At 48.6% G+C, this 14,000-nt stretch overlaps 1 protein-coding gene and 1 long non-coding RNA gene across 2 annotated transcripts in view; both read right to left on the minus strand.

The window, feature by feature from the left end:
* The window catches only part of CRYL1 (crystallin lambda 1), a 640,631-nt gene that overhangs the window by 590,521 nt on the left and 36,110 nt on the right, over positions 1–14,000 (minus strand). The gene's annotated exons all lie outside the window — the stretch shown is intronic.
* Positions 12,603–13,898, minus strand: LOC146802016 (uncharacterized). Its single transcript, XR_014967685.1, has 3 exons — positions 13,810–13,898; positions 13,649–13,712; positions 12,603–13,133 (listed from the first exon to the last, which is right to left on the minus strand). It is a non-coding gene; the product is annotated as an uncharacterized LOC146802016 (long non-coding RNA).

The following is a 14,000-nucleotide window of genomic DNA, read 5'->3' on the forward strand; positions in this document are numbered from 1 at the left end:
CTTCAGTAGGGCGCTGAGTTCGGCGTGCTTCCAGCTCTCTGGGAAGGTGGCGGTGTCGAAGGAGGCGTTGATAATGTCCCACAGGTGGGGTGCGATGACGGAGTCGGCCTTGTTGAAGACGTGGTGAGGGCAGGGGTCGGTTGGAGATCCTGAGTGGATGGAGTTCATCGTGCGGATGGTGTCTTCGGTGTTGACTGGGGTCCAGGCGCAGAGGGTGGTGGTGGGGGGCGTTGTTCCGGTCGTAGGGTGCGTTGGCTGTGTGCTGAAACTGTTGTGTATGTCTGCGATCTTGCTGTGGAAGAACGAGGCGAGCGAGTTGCAGAGGTCTTGCGAGGGCGTGATGTCGTTGTTTCCGGCGCTGGGGTTCGAGAGCTCTTTGACGATGTTGAAGAGTTCCTTGCTGTTGCGGGCGTTGTTGTCCAGTCGTTCCTTGAATGCGGATTTCTTGGTGGCGTGGATCAGCTGGTGATGTCTTCGAGTGGCGAGCTTGAGGGTGGTCATGTTGTCTGTAGTTGGGTCTCTGCGCCAGACTTTCTCGAGGGCCCGGCAATTCTTCTTGGAGCTCTTGAGTTCGTTGGTAAACCAATATGCTTTCTTGGTGCAGGGTCTGGTGGGGGGGTTCTGGCTCAGGAATGTGGTGAGCTGGTCGGCAGTGATCTTGTTCCAGCTTCTGCGGGGGACCAGTTGCGGGTGGTGGTGAGTCGTGGTCCTTCTGAAGCTGAAGTGGACGCAGCTGTGGTCTGTCCAGTGGAGTCCGGTGGCGTGGCTGAAGGTGATGTCCTTGCTGGAGGAGAAGACGGGGTCGAGCGTGTGGCCGGCGTAGTGGGTGGGGGTGGTCACCAGTTGCTTGAGTCCGAGGTTGGCGAGGTTGTCCAGCAGGGTGGTGGTGTTGCGGTCGTTGTTGTTCTCCAGGTGGAAGTTGAGGTCCCCGAGGAGGATGTAGTCAGCGGAGGGGAGGGCGTGCGGGCTGATGAAGTCGGCGATGTCTTCGCTGAATTGCGTGCGAGGTCCCGGGGGTCTGTAGAGGAGGGTGCATCTGAGGGTGGTCTTGGGGTCGGTGTGGATCTGGAAGTGCAGGTGTTCGGCGGCTGTGAGGGTGTCTTCGGAGTTGGTCGTGATGCGGATGGTGTTCTTGTGGACGATGGCGATGCCTCCTCCATTCTGGTTGGCGCGGTCCCTCCGGGTGATCTTGTATCCGTCCGGGATGGCGATGGCGATGTCGGGTGCTGAGGAGGCGTTCATCCAGATTTCCGTGAGGAAGGCGACGTCTGGGCATGTGGCGTCGAGCAGGTTCCAGAGTTCCACTGCGTGCATGTGGACGTGCATGTGGACGGAGCGGGTGTTGAGCAGGATGCACTTCAGGTGCTTCAGGTGGTTACTGTTGGTGCTTGGCTTGGCGGATGCGGTACGGGTCCGGATGCAGGAGAACTTGCAGGATTGGCAGGTGAAGGGTCCGTGGGTGCGTCTTGGGGTGGCTCTGCAGCAGCCGGGGCTCCGGCCGGTGTTGAGTGCGATGAGAGTGGCGGCGTTGTAGGTCTTTCGGGTGGGCTGGCATCTGCGGGGGCCAGGGGGTCTGGCGCTGGGCGCGGGCCAGGCGCGGACGGGCGCAGATGGGCTTGCCTTAGGCGCGCCTTCGGCGCGCGAGCGGCGCGCCCGCTGCGCGCGTCCGCTGCGCGGCCTCCATATGAGTGGGAGAGGGAGGGAGGGAGGAGCAGCTGGGAGGTGGGAGCGGGGCGGCCAATAGGGTGCGAGGGGGCGGGGCTATGGGACGCAGCGGCCAATAGGGTGCGAGGGGGGCGGAGCTATGGGATGCGGCGGCGGGAAACTGGCAGCGAGGGGGAGACGCGGGGAATGACAGAAGAAAAAAAGGGACACAATCTGGGCACCAAAGGAGAGGGGCACAATCAAGGCAGCAAAATACACAGGTACAGTGGGGGAGAATCACTCACTCGTGGGTACAGAAGAGAAGGAGGGCACAGTCACTCTAACGCAGGCAAACACAATGCAGCAGCGGTCAGTGGTCACACAGGGGGTTGCGTGGCGGTGAGGGGAGCGACCTGCCAGTGGACTCCAAAAGTACCAGGATCCCAGGAGATCTAGCAGCCATATGTTGTATATGCTCCGATTGCCCCCTTTCGACGCTCTTCACCCCAACAACGCTCAGTGGTGACATCAATAATTAAAAGAAAGGAGAACGGAAAGAGAAAAATAACCTACACTTCACAGGGCAGCACTTGTCCCTCACAATGTTTATCATCTTGAATTGAGATGTCTGGTGAAACGTACACACATTATTTAGGTTTTCTAATGTAAATACGAACACATCCTGTTTCCTACCATTATAGATGTACCTATGCTGTGTTGCACCCTCTTGTTTGCTTTTTGGTAGGTGGAGTCTGACTCTAGACTGGCATTGACATTGCTTACAGAACAAACCTTAGTGGAGAATTACTGACCATCAGACTGTGACTTAGCTTTGTTTTATTTGGCAACAGTTGTGTCTCGTGAACAACTATGTTGCAATGGTCTATCTTGGCTTTATGCATGCCTTGCTTCAGGTTGTTGTTATTGCTGGCTAGTAGGGGTCAGTCTCTACTTGTAAGCAAATATTGCTCAGTCCTTGCTCTGGGACATGGCTAATTTGTTGCCAAAGTAATTTAAAACTACCAGCACTTGTAGCTCCTTTGTTCTTTGACATGAACCAATGCAACAGGTTACATGCTTCTTTTTTTCCCGTCCTCTCCGCTTGCAACAAAATCAGGTGTATTTTATTATCAGGGCTGTGTATTGGTGTGTGGGAATACCAAGTTACAACAAGATGAGACCGTGAGATTGGTTCAAGAAAAATATCGAAACATGGCTTGATCGTCAAATCAGCAAAATGCAAGTTTGGGAATGAAGAATCAATCACCTGGGCACAGAGTGGCTGCGGAGGGTGTGGAACCCGAGAAGGAGCTAGTACAGGCCACTTTGGGACAAGTTGTACCAAAGAACAAAGAGGAATGGCGTTAAGTTTTAGGAATGGAGGAATTCTGCAGCAAATCATTAACATTCTAGCGAGAAGGACGTACCCTATGAGAGGACTGATGAAGGGTGAAGTGACTTTTGAGTGGGTCAAGACATGAAGTGTCGAGTTAGAGGATGTCAAAAGTGGTTTGGAATGAATCCCCACAATTCATTCTTGTGCTTAAAGTCACTATTATGATGGATGCTTTGGGGGAAGTATTGTTACAGGAAGATCTGTCATGAAAAGAGAGCACAGTGTTTGTCTCAAGGGCCTTGAGAGGGGCAAATGTTAGTTACTCTAATATATATGGAGAGAGTAACAGAGCGAGGTCTTGTGTGTGTTTTGGGTTTTGTCTAAGTTCAAGAGTTTAATTTCAGATAACGCATTCAAGGTACCTCTGACTACCAGCCACTCAAGGGAATCTTTGTGACGGGGGGTTTAGAGCCACTGTTCAGCAGAATAAGGCAATGGGTCATCAGTTTGTAAGAATTCACTTTTGATGTTGAATATTTGCCTGGAATTAAGAGAAGGGCAGCGGATTGCTTGTCTAGATTGACTGATAGTTCTGCGACTGAAGGGAACACTGCGTGGATGAGAGAAGAGGAGTGAACAATGGAGGATATGTTTGTAATAATTGGTGGGGTAGTTTCAGAGGGAGAGCTGAAGAGAGAAATGGAGGGTCATCAGATTTTGAGCAAGGTGAAGAAAATGCTTACTTAAGGATTGGAACCTAGAGGAGAGAACTGGGAACATGTAAGACCTTTTTGCTTGGTCAGAGGAGAGTTAGGGAAGTAGATGGTTGTTTTAAAGCACCAAAGTGATTCTGCCCCAGGTTTAGGAGATAGGTTGATAGGCATGGCGTACGAGGATCATTTTGGCATCTATAAAACCAAAGAAATATTACGACTAAGCTTCTGCTGGCCAGGCATGGATGTGCAAACAGAGGGGTTATTTAGAGAGTGTGTGCAATGTGGCAACAGTGATAAGATTTTGTTGGCTAGGAAACCACTGAGTCATTGCTGTGAGCTTCTCTTGAGGGACCTTGGATAGATAAAGCGATGGATATTGTTGGTCCTTTGGCGGGTGAGGTGAACTCTCCATCAGCACCCGAAAGATTATCAGGTTTCTAGGAGAGACAGGGCTGCATGGAAGTTACCACAGGATCCCAGTACAAATAAAAATAAACCATTTCCAAAAGCATGATTCTCACACACAAGAGTCAATATGGGCATTCGCAGTGTAGACCCTGTTCATATGAGGGGTTCGGTCTTCTAGAATGACCCAAGCACAGCATGTGTCCAACTGTGCGCGAGTATTTATTTTCAAGCTGTATTTAATTTCTCGATTTGCCTAGTCACAAATATTCGCACATGCACACACAAACTCATGCCTACACACTCAACTCAGAAATGTCATTGTGTGGGATTCAGGTTGCCACAGCATGACACTACCATGCAACCCCGTCCACGTAATGGGGTGGGGTGGGTGCAAGGCTTGGTCAGTAACAGGATATATATTTTTTAAGGTTTTTATGACGCCACGCACATTCCTAATTAACCCATTATCGGTAAAGAAATACAGTGCTTGGGTTCAGCCCATCTAATTGTCAAGTGAAAGGGTCACTTTATCACACTGTCACAAGGTGCCCCAAACATTGGCTTGCACATGCCATGTAAAAACAGTTAGTAATATCATTAGGCCTAATGAACAAAAGGGTTCTATCAGTCTGTTTTTATTGGAAAATGTGTTAGTACATATGGGCCTAAAAGTTGCGTTGAGTTAAAGGCAAGAAATATATTCACATGCTCACAGTCCTTCACCCCCTTTTACATTTACACCGAGATGGACGCCTGGATTTCGTGATCCACCATGACTCAGCTAGGGTCGTGAAGGAGAGAAGGCATCATCAGTGCCCACTGGTGAAGCGCAGGGAGAAGACACAAACAACATTACATAAAGCGTACCTCTTCATCTGTCAGGCTTTATATCTCAGGAAATGTACAAAAAGAACAAGCTTCATTTCATTCAAGCGACTTAGAAACACTTAGCAGTACAGTGATCCTGTGTATATGCGACCCCAAGAGGCCGGAGACCGGCTGATTGCCAGAGTTTTGCAATAGAACAACAAACCAGTGAGAACAAAAAGTCAAAGGAGAGGGGAAAAATAAACAAGTTCTCGTATGAAAGAGACACACACTCAGCATAAAAACATTTCACCAACATCCCAGAGAAGCTTTCTGATCATCGGTTTTAACTTCTTTCACATTTTTGTTAGCTGAAAGTGTGTTACTGGGTGTTGTTGATGAACACAAATAAACAGACTTTTAAAAAAGTAATAAAACGAGGCTTATTGGGGTAGCATAAATAGCTTCAATGTGTTAAATTTAGCAAACAAGTATTATACGTGGAACCGTTCTCATAAATGCAAGCTGAGCTTAAAACTCACTGTATACCTTAGAGGGCTTACGTCAACAGTAAAGGCTTTCTGTAAATACAGTATATGTACCATTTCAAATAACTTATGCTTATGGACGGATAATCTGCCTAGGCAGTAAACAATCCTCTTGTCCTTTGAACAAAACAAAAATGTAGACGACTTGTCCCTGACCACAGACAGTATGCCCTGGGCATCTGGTAACAGGAATTCCACACATTGATCTGTGTTGTCTTTGACTTGGCATCATGTCTTCCCAATGGACTCAAATCTCAAAATGTTTTAGGGAACACCTCACACATTTACTCTGAAGGCTTCTTTTAGTGGAGTTGGAGTACAACCTATGTGCACCTTAAACTCTAGTCAAGGGCAGCCACTAACCAATCACCAGGGCATGGAAAGACTCATTGTTGGTGGTATTTATGTTATGTGTATTTGTAAAGCGCACTATCACCAGCGAGGGTATTCTGGTGCGTGTGCCTAGCCCCGCCTATGGTACGTTGTTTAATTGAAAAGCCAGGTCTTCAACTTCTTGAGGAATTCAAGAAGTGAGGAGGAGCGTGGGGCGTGGCCAGCAACATGGCTGACTTGCAGCGTCTCCAGTGAGCTCAGACGGCTTGATATTAATCCTGCAGGAATCCTGCAAACACTTCCCATCATTTAAGGTTACTGAACTCCCCTGGTGTCTGGGACCCTGCTCGGTGTGTTTTTGCTCAGGTCTGCCTCCCCCGGGTGTCCTAGAGACCTTGGAGAAGAACAGTGAGACGGAGCCCGTGTACAGGAGAATGGCGGCGGCCTGGCCTTGTATGACGTGAATGGCTCAATGTGGGGCAGGCTGAGGGCCCCCTAAGGCAGTGATCGGTACCTGATGCACAGCGGAGCCCTGGGCACAGTCCGCAGCCCCTCTTCGCTGCGGTGATAGGTGCCGAGCTGCACAGCATGTGAGGAGAGGACCGCGCAGGTTGATCTCAGGCCCACAACAGATCCAGAGGTGAGGGGGATGAGAGTGAGGCTTGCATCTGCATAGGGTGGCCGGGAATGAGTTTCACCCGGCACGCCGCCTGCATCCTCCTTCCCTCCAAGGAGTAAATCCAGCTCCTGGCCTTCTGACTGGCCCCATCCTTTCTCCTGCCACTGAGACTACATTGGGCCGATAATGGGAGCGAAGAGTCCCTGAACATAGTCGCGGAGAGTCTGGGCCACGGATGCAGCCTGCTGAATCAAGGGACATGACACAGAGAGGCTCTCGCCTTGTTGCCCGAATGGGCGGCAGCTGACATCAGGGCAGGCCTGTAGCCCCTGTGACCGAACACCCCTCATAGAAATGGGGACCGGCTGAGGGGGCCTGAGGGGACAGAGGCTGGAAAGATGCAGTACGTGCCGTGAGATACGGGGCCTGTTCACCCCCCCCCCTCCCCCCCCCGGCTGCTGGGGGGACCCCACTGATCACAAGAATTCGATAGGTGCCAAGGTTACCAGGGGCAGGTGCGGCCTGCTGTGTGCCTTAACAGTAATCACTGGTAGGGGAGCAGCTTGTGCCCCCAGGCGATGCCACACACTGCTTGCTGGCTTGGACAGGGCCTCTCGCTGAACCACGGAAAGTGGGGCCCGAGAGAGCTAAAGAGTGCATTGGAGGGATATCGCTGACCCTACTGGACTCAACAACAATGCCCCAGAAGCACCTGTGGCTACCGAAACCCTCTCCCCATGGTGCACACTGGCCTACAGTAGGACAGACCTGGCATACACAGCTACTGCCTGCCCTACGAGGCTGGGGGCAGTGAGAGGTGGTGACTACGAAAGGTGGGGTCTTGCATGCGGCCGTACCACAGCCTGCTATAGAAAGTGCGTGTCTGGACACTGAGGAGTCCAGAGATTTCGCTGCATGTCGCTGGACATGGAGCGGGAGGCATTCGCAGCATGACTAAGGTCAAAGACTCCAGGTCCACTAGGCAGGGCAAGATGGACCGCTGCACAAAAGTGCTGGCCTCTCAAGCAGAGGTGGAGTCTGTAGCCCAGACCTTCCCAAAAAGGCCCCGGATCTACGTAACACTGGAAGCGAATATAGGAGAGGTACGATCCAAGGTTTCCTTGTTGAAGCAAGACCTACGCAATGTCTCAGAGAGGGTCACAACAGCCGGATACAGGATATCCGAAGTAGAGGATACCGCACAGGGGCTGAGAAAGGATTTGTCGGAACTCAGTGCCACAACATGAGAAATATGCTGGAGAGAGGAGGACGCCAAAAACAGAGCTCGACAGAACAACCTGCGTTTTGTGGGCTTTCCCGAAGGAGCAGAGGCCGCCAATATGGGGGCATTCCTGAATAACTGGTTGAAGACCGCCCTCCCCTCAGACCAATTTTCATCCTGTTTTATAATAGAAAGAACACAGAGGGCATCGAGTGCAAGGCCCCAACTGGGCTACCCTCCCCAACCCGTAATAGCGTGCTTCTTGAACTTCCTGAACAGGGATATGATCTTGAGAGAAACAAGGCGTCTGGGTAAGATCCTTTTTGAGAACTCTAAAATCATGGTGTTTCCTGACAAAGGGGAGGTACAAAAACAGAGGAGCACCTTTGATTCAGTGAAAACAAAATTGCGGACACTCGATGTGCAATATATGTTGATCTTTCCTGCAAAAATCGAGGGCAAATCCTACTTCTTCCAGTCACTGGAGGAGGCTTGGACCAGGCTGGAAGAGCACCCGCCCAGCGTGGAGAACACAGGAGATGGCTCTGGCGGGAGGGCCCTCCTGGCCAAGGGCGCAAGACCAAGGTTCGCAGTGTTGGGAGGTGACGTCAAGATCAAACGGAACTGCCCTGGTGTAAGGGGACCCCGCTGGTCGCCCATGCACAGGGGCGCACTTTAGGGATCTCTTCCGACAACAATGGCAAACTGACCCTGACTTTCAAGAAGACCAGAAAGGATAATAACTTAACGGTTCCGACCCCGCCCGGGTCTGTCTGAGAGTCCACACCCGCTGGCGCCGGAGATAGATGACCTGGAACAGGAACATTTATATCAATCCTGACTGGTGGATAGTGGAGTTGTGGAGCAGGACAAACACAAATGTTGGAATTGGAGCCACAGAAACTATTTCACTCTTCACTGACCCCTCCCCCCTCTACTTTCTTCTCTTCTCTGACATGTCTGTTTGTATAGTCTCTGGGTGTGATCGTACCGACCCTCCTTCTAGATTTTCTCCCCCACCCCTCTTCTCTTTCTTCCCATTTTTTCATCCTTTCTTAAATGTATTGCTCTTTCAGCTTTTGTGCATATCTGTTGATGTTGATATAAGTATTCAGGGTTCTGTTTAATGAGATGGTGGGTGGGCTACAGCCCTCCCAAACCCTCTTCCAGTAGGGTTCAGCACAGTTGCCATGGTTTAATGCTGACTGGAGGCACTGGGGGGTAGGGTGGGGCTGGATGGGATGGAGGGGCAGATGAATTCAGCTTTATTGCTGTTTATTTTGTTGACATAGAGGATACGCAGTCGCACATCCACGTTTGCACAGGTACACACACTTGTATAGTAACTCCAATACCACTTGTTTCCTGATGGCCCAAACTGAATATATAAACGACTCACCTCTAACAATACGGACTTGGAATGTAAACGGCCTCGGTAATAAAATTAAGAGGGGCATGGTGGCACAATATATTAAACGAATACAGGCAGATGTGGTTCTCCTTCAGGAGACCCACTTGCAGGGGACACACCGAAGATTTCTGGGAAGAGAGGCATACACCACCCTAGCACACGCAGGATTCACCAGAGGGGCCAGGAGAATTGTTATATTGGTTAGGAAATGCCTCCCATTTCAAGTAACGTGGACATGGGATGACCCACAGGGATGGTACGTGGGAGTGCAGGGCCACTGTACCCACACAGAGATGACCCTGCAAAGTGTCTACGCCCCCTCTGACTCCAAGCACCCACCCAGGCCAAAATAACGGACATCACCTCCGTACTACATATTGAGGGTGGAGATCTCAATGACGTGATGGCTACAGATGCTGACCGCTCTGGTCTTTCTGCGGCTCCCCCCCAAAAGACAGCACTGGCCCAATTTGCTGATCTGGTGGGTTTGGTTGATATTTTGCGTAGGTCCCATCTCAGGGGAACACAGGGTGTATTCGAGGTTGAGCTATGTCTTTGTGCCACGAGGTGAGGTAGGGACATCAGGCAAGGGAACTATTTGGCATAGAGACTGTCAGACCACTCACCCTGCTGGTCCAAATGAGGCAGCCCAAAAATAGGCAGGCCCCAGGATGGAAACTAAACGCCTGGGACTTAAAGGACCGGAAGGTGGCACATGACCTCCACTTAGATATTGAGCTACATTTTGCTGAAAATAAGGACTCCATAGATTCCAAGACAATCTTATGGGAAGCATTCAAAACAGTATTTAGAGATCAGGGCACAAAACCGGATAGCACAGAAAAAGAGGCGTGAGGTAAGGGAACTGGAGGATCTGGAAACACGGATCCTGCAACTAGAAAGCTCACCCCGGACGGAGTCTAACCCCCTGGTTCTCCGAACAGATTGCATCCTTACAAACTGAATATAGAGATGTGGCCAGGAGGGAGCCAAAAAACAGATCATGCCTACTCTCCACAGCCTCTACGAGATGGGGGACAAAGCTGGTCGGCTGCTGGCTTGGTTAAGCAAGCGGGAGCAGGAGGCTCAATGGGTACATACTATTCTAGGCCCACATGGTGAAATATAGGACATGGGTGAACTCATAGTGGGCAAGTTTGCCTACTACTACAGAGAGTTCTACAAAGCTAGGCCACTTTCTTTTTTAGAGACTAGACAACAATATCTGGCGCCAATTCCCACTCCAGTATAAGACATGGAGGCAAGGGAACTGTTTGATGAAGACTTAACACTAACTGAATTACACATAGCCATCGCAAAAGTGAGAACTGGGAAAGTACCAGGACCAAATGGCATTCCGGCTGAATTCTATAAGCAATAAATGAATCTCCTTGGGCCTCATCTCCTTAATATATTCTACGAAGTGTGGGGATCCGGTGAACTCACTCCAGAAGGCCACCATAGCTATCCTTCCCAAGGAAAGGAAACCTAGAAACAGGTGTGACTCTTACCGTCCAATTTCACTGCTTAATGTGGAAATGAAATTATTGGCCACCATTCTTGCTACCAGACTGTTACAGGTCATCACCCCTTTGATTCACTGTGACCAATCAGGATTTATACCCGGCAGGTTCACATGCCTCAACCTGCGGCGGACTCACAACTGGCTAAATGTTGCACAGACCAGAACAACCCCACAGGTTTTCCTATCGCTAGATGCAGAAAAGACGTTTGACGCTGTTCATTGGCCCTTCCTCGAGCAGACCTTATTGAAATTAGACTGTGGCCCTAGGTTCCAGAAGTGGGTAAAGATATTGTACAGATGCCCGGTAGCCGCGGTGAGAGTTAATGGGAAGATATTAACCGAATTTCCACTAGATAGGGACACCAGGCAGGGTTACCCCCCTGTCCCCTCTTCTATTTGCCCTGACGGCTGAACCTCTGGCATGCATGATAAGACAACAACCTGGAGTTGGTGTGTTCCGGATTGCAGTGGAGGATGAGAAAGTAGAGAAAATTTTGTTATACGCCGACGATATCCTACTATATGTTATGGACTCGGTAAATACCATCCAGACACTTTTCCAAATACTGCGTTAATATGGTGCCCACTCGGGTTATAAAGTCAATTGGGACAAATCAGTGCTTTCCACCCCTCATGTTACATGAACGCCATTGCCACGGCCCCATGGGATTAAAGAATCAGAGGAGGGCTTTAAATATGTAGGGACATTCCTGACATTACACAAAGATCTATACGTCCCTCGCAAAGTGGGAAGGGTACTGTTTGACTTCAAGGCTGACACAGCTAGGTGGAGAGGCCTTCCTGTCTCTCTCATGGGGAGGGATGCCCTCTTCAAAATGATTACACTGCCTAAGTTTTTGTCACCCAGAACACTTGCTACCCGGTCACACCGACAGTGTTTTATGGGAGGCGGGACAACCAGGATTTCTCTTAAGGTAGGCTTGCACTCACAGATATGAAGGGTTATTACTGGGGGGGCAAATCTAATTAATATTAATAACTGGATTTATGCCCGACAAGACCACCCGACATTTAGGCTCGAATGCGCTCTCTTAGCTCACAGAACATATGTACGTTACCTGTATGGGGGTGATGAACCCAGATTTTACCTCCTGCAACACAGGTGGCATTAAAACCCTGGGCCAGGGCGACGATGACACTTGGATGGGCCCACAAAATAACCCAAGAAATATCCCTCTGGAAGAGAACTTGGTTGCGAGAGATCGCAAAACTGAGGGGCTTTGGGGCATGGGATAAAATAGGCATCTGCAGGGTGGGAGACAGCCTTGAGGACTGTGACATCATGATGTTCGCCTCAATACAGAAAGAATAACACATACACCCATCCCAATTCTTTTGATATGCCCGACTTTGGCACGTCTGGACGGCTGAGGGATTGACAGAGACCGACATACCGGAGTATGCCCCCCTCAATGGTCGCATTTCATTTGAGGAACTCGATAGAGGTGCTGTCTCAGCCATGTATAGAACTATAAACAATAATATTCCAGACACCCTAGACCTGTTAAGGGAGAGGTGGCAGAGATGTGGTGACCTAGAGGACATAGACTGGGAGGTGGCACTAATGCACCCTCGCGAGGCTGCCATTAAGGCTCATATGCGCCTAATCCAATTCAAACTACTCCACAAGGTATATCATGAATGTCGTAGACTACAACATATGGGAAGGGCGCCTTCACCAGCCTGCTTGCGCTGCGGGGACGCAATAGGGTCCTTCATACATACACTGTGGGAATGCCCGTGTGTCCAAAACTACTGGTCTATGATCCTTCAGGAGCTCTCAGTCATTCTAGAGGTGACACTTCAGTCTGATCCGAGTTTTGTGATATTGAGGATCCCCAGTAAGGTCGACTTCCCTCGTTCTAAACTGATCTTTTGATTGCTGGGCCTAGTGGTGGCAAAAAGAGATGTGGCTAAATACTGGGGAGTCAGTAACAATATAAGTTAGATCGTTAAAAGAAAGACTTATTATTATTTATGTTGTGACAGGAAACAAGGACTGATAATAGTTTGGTTAAAACACACTTTATTTATGAGTTGGATTATTCTTTCAAATTAGGATGGCAATTCAAATGTATGTTTGTCCATGGGGGCGTTAAAGGGTGATAATGGGAAAGGTTAGATTTCTAATCACAATATTAGCGCGATGCACTTTTGTGGAATCACGGGGGAAAACACCACGGATTTATTAGTGGGGGGGCACAATAAACCACAGTGGTAGGGACAATTTGCGCTGGGAAATGAATTATTAGTACTGTGTGTAAATTAGAACCCTTGCTACTAGGTTAGCAATACGACGACCACCAACATCGTAATTTAGGCAAACAAAGTTTACCTCAAACATCAACAAATTATGAAAACCGAGCAAGGGGTTCAAAAGTAAAGATCAAGTCATAATGCAAGTGCACAACAATTAAAATCTCAGATTAAATTCCAGATGTTCATATCTTGGCTTTATTTCTTGAAATAATTCTTCGTTGCAAGCTCACTGCCAGCCAACACGTGTTTCGTCCTGACTTAATAGGTCATGGACTTCATCAGGGCTAAAGAATAAAGAAATAACCGAATTTCATGAAGTATATGTTACAAGTAACAGCAAAAAACGTACAAATATACTAACATCAAAAACTCAAATGCTAATTATGCAAGTTATTGAGCCGATAAACCTAATAGATAAACATGATGGTAGGAGCAAAAAGTATGATGTGTAAGATCACCGAAAAGTCGGGGTTGTGAACCGTGTGTATAGGAAAGGAGGGGAAACTGCAGAAGGGAAGTGAAAATTAGTTAAGAAAGGACCCTATGAAGATCAATATATATAGAGTTCAAGGGTCTTAGTGAAATCAAGAAAATATTAGTCAACTAAAAAGAGTAAGCGGCTATTGACCTGAACACTAGTGCCCTAATTTAGGTGCATGTGAGAAAGGTATTAACTTGAGTTGTAAGAAACCAAATTCCTAGTAACCCGTCAAGGAAGTAGAGCCATTGGCAGGTATAGTGTATTATTATTATTTAAATCTAATATTTCGAAGTTGAACATATAATACATAGAACTCACCAAAATTTGGTGTAATCAAGGACTGTATCTTATAGGTCCAGAAGCCTGGGGCTACGTCCGCATTCTACAAGTAAACAGAAAATTCAGCATTGCTAGTATTTAATCTGGAGTAAAGCCAACAATATTAATGTGCCAAATACAATAAAACTTGAAAAGCGTACCAATTAAATCTCGGGCTGGTGGCTCCAATCCAAAGTTTCTCAAATAATTACGATCTGTAATATTCAGCTCTAGTTATCAGTCATAAGACCTAGAACAAAAAGAAAACTGGACCTCACCAAACAGTCCACTATGCTAAACGAAAATTCAGAAAGAGCCTTACTCGACAGAAAGAGTTAAGTCAGGGACACCA

This window comes from Triturus cristatus, chromosome 8, assembly GCF_964204655.1.
Source record: "Triturus cristatus chromosome 8, aTriCri1.1, whole genome shotgun sequence".
Lineage (NCBI taxonomy): Eukaryota > Metazoa > Chordata > Amphibia > Caudata > Salamandridae > Triturus > Triturus cristatus.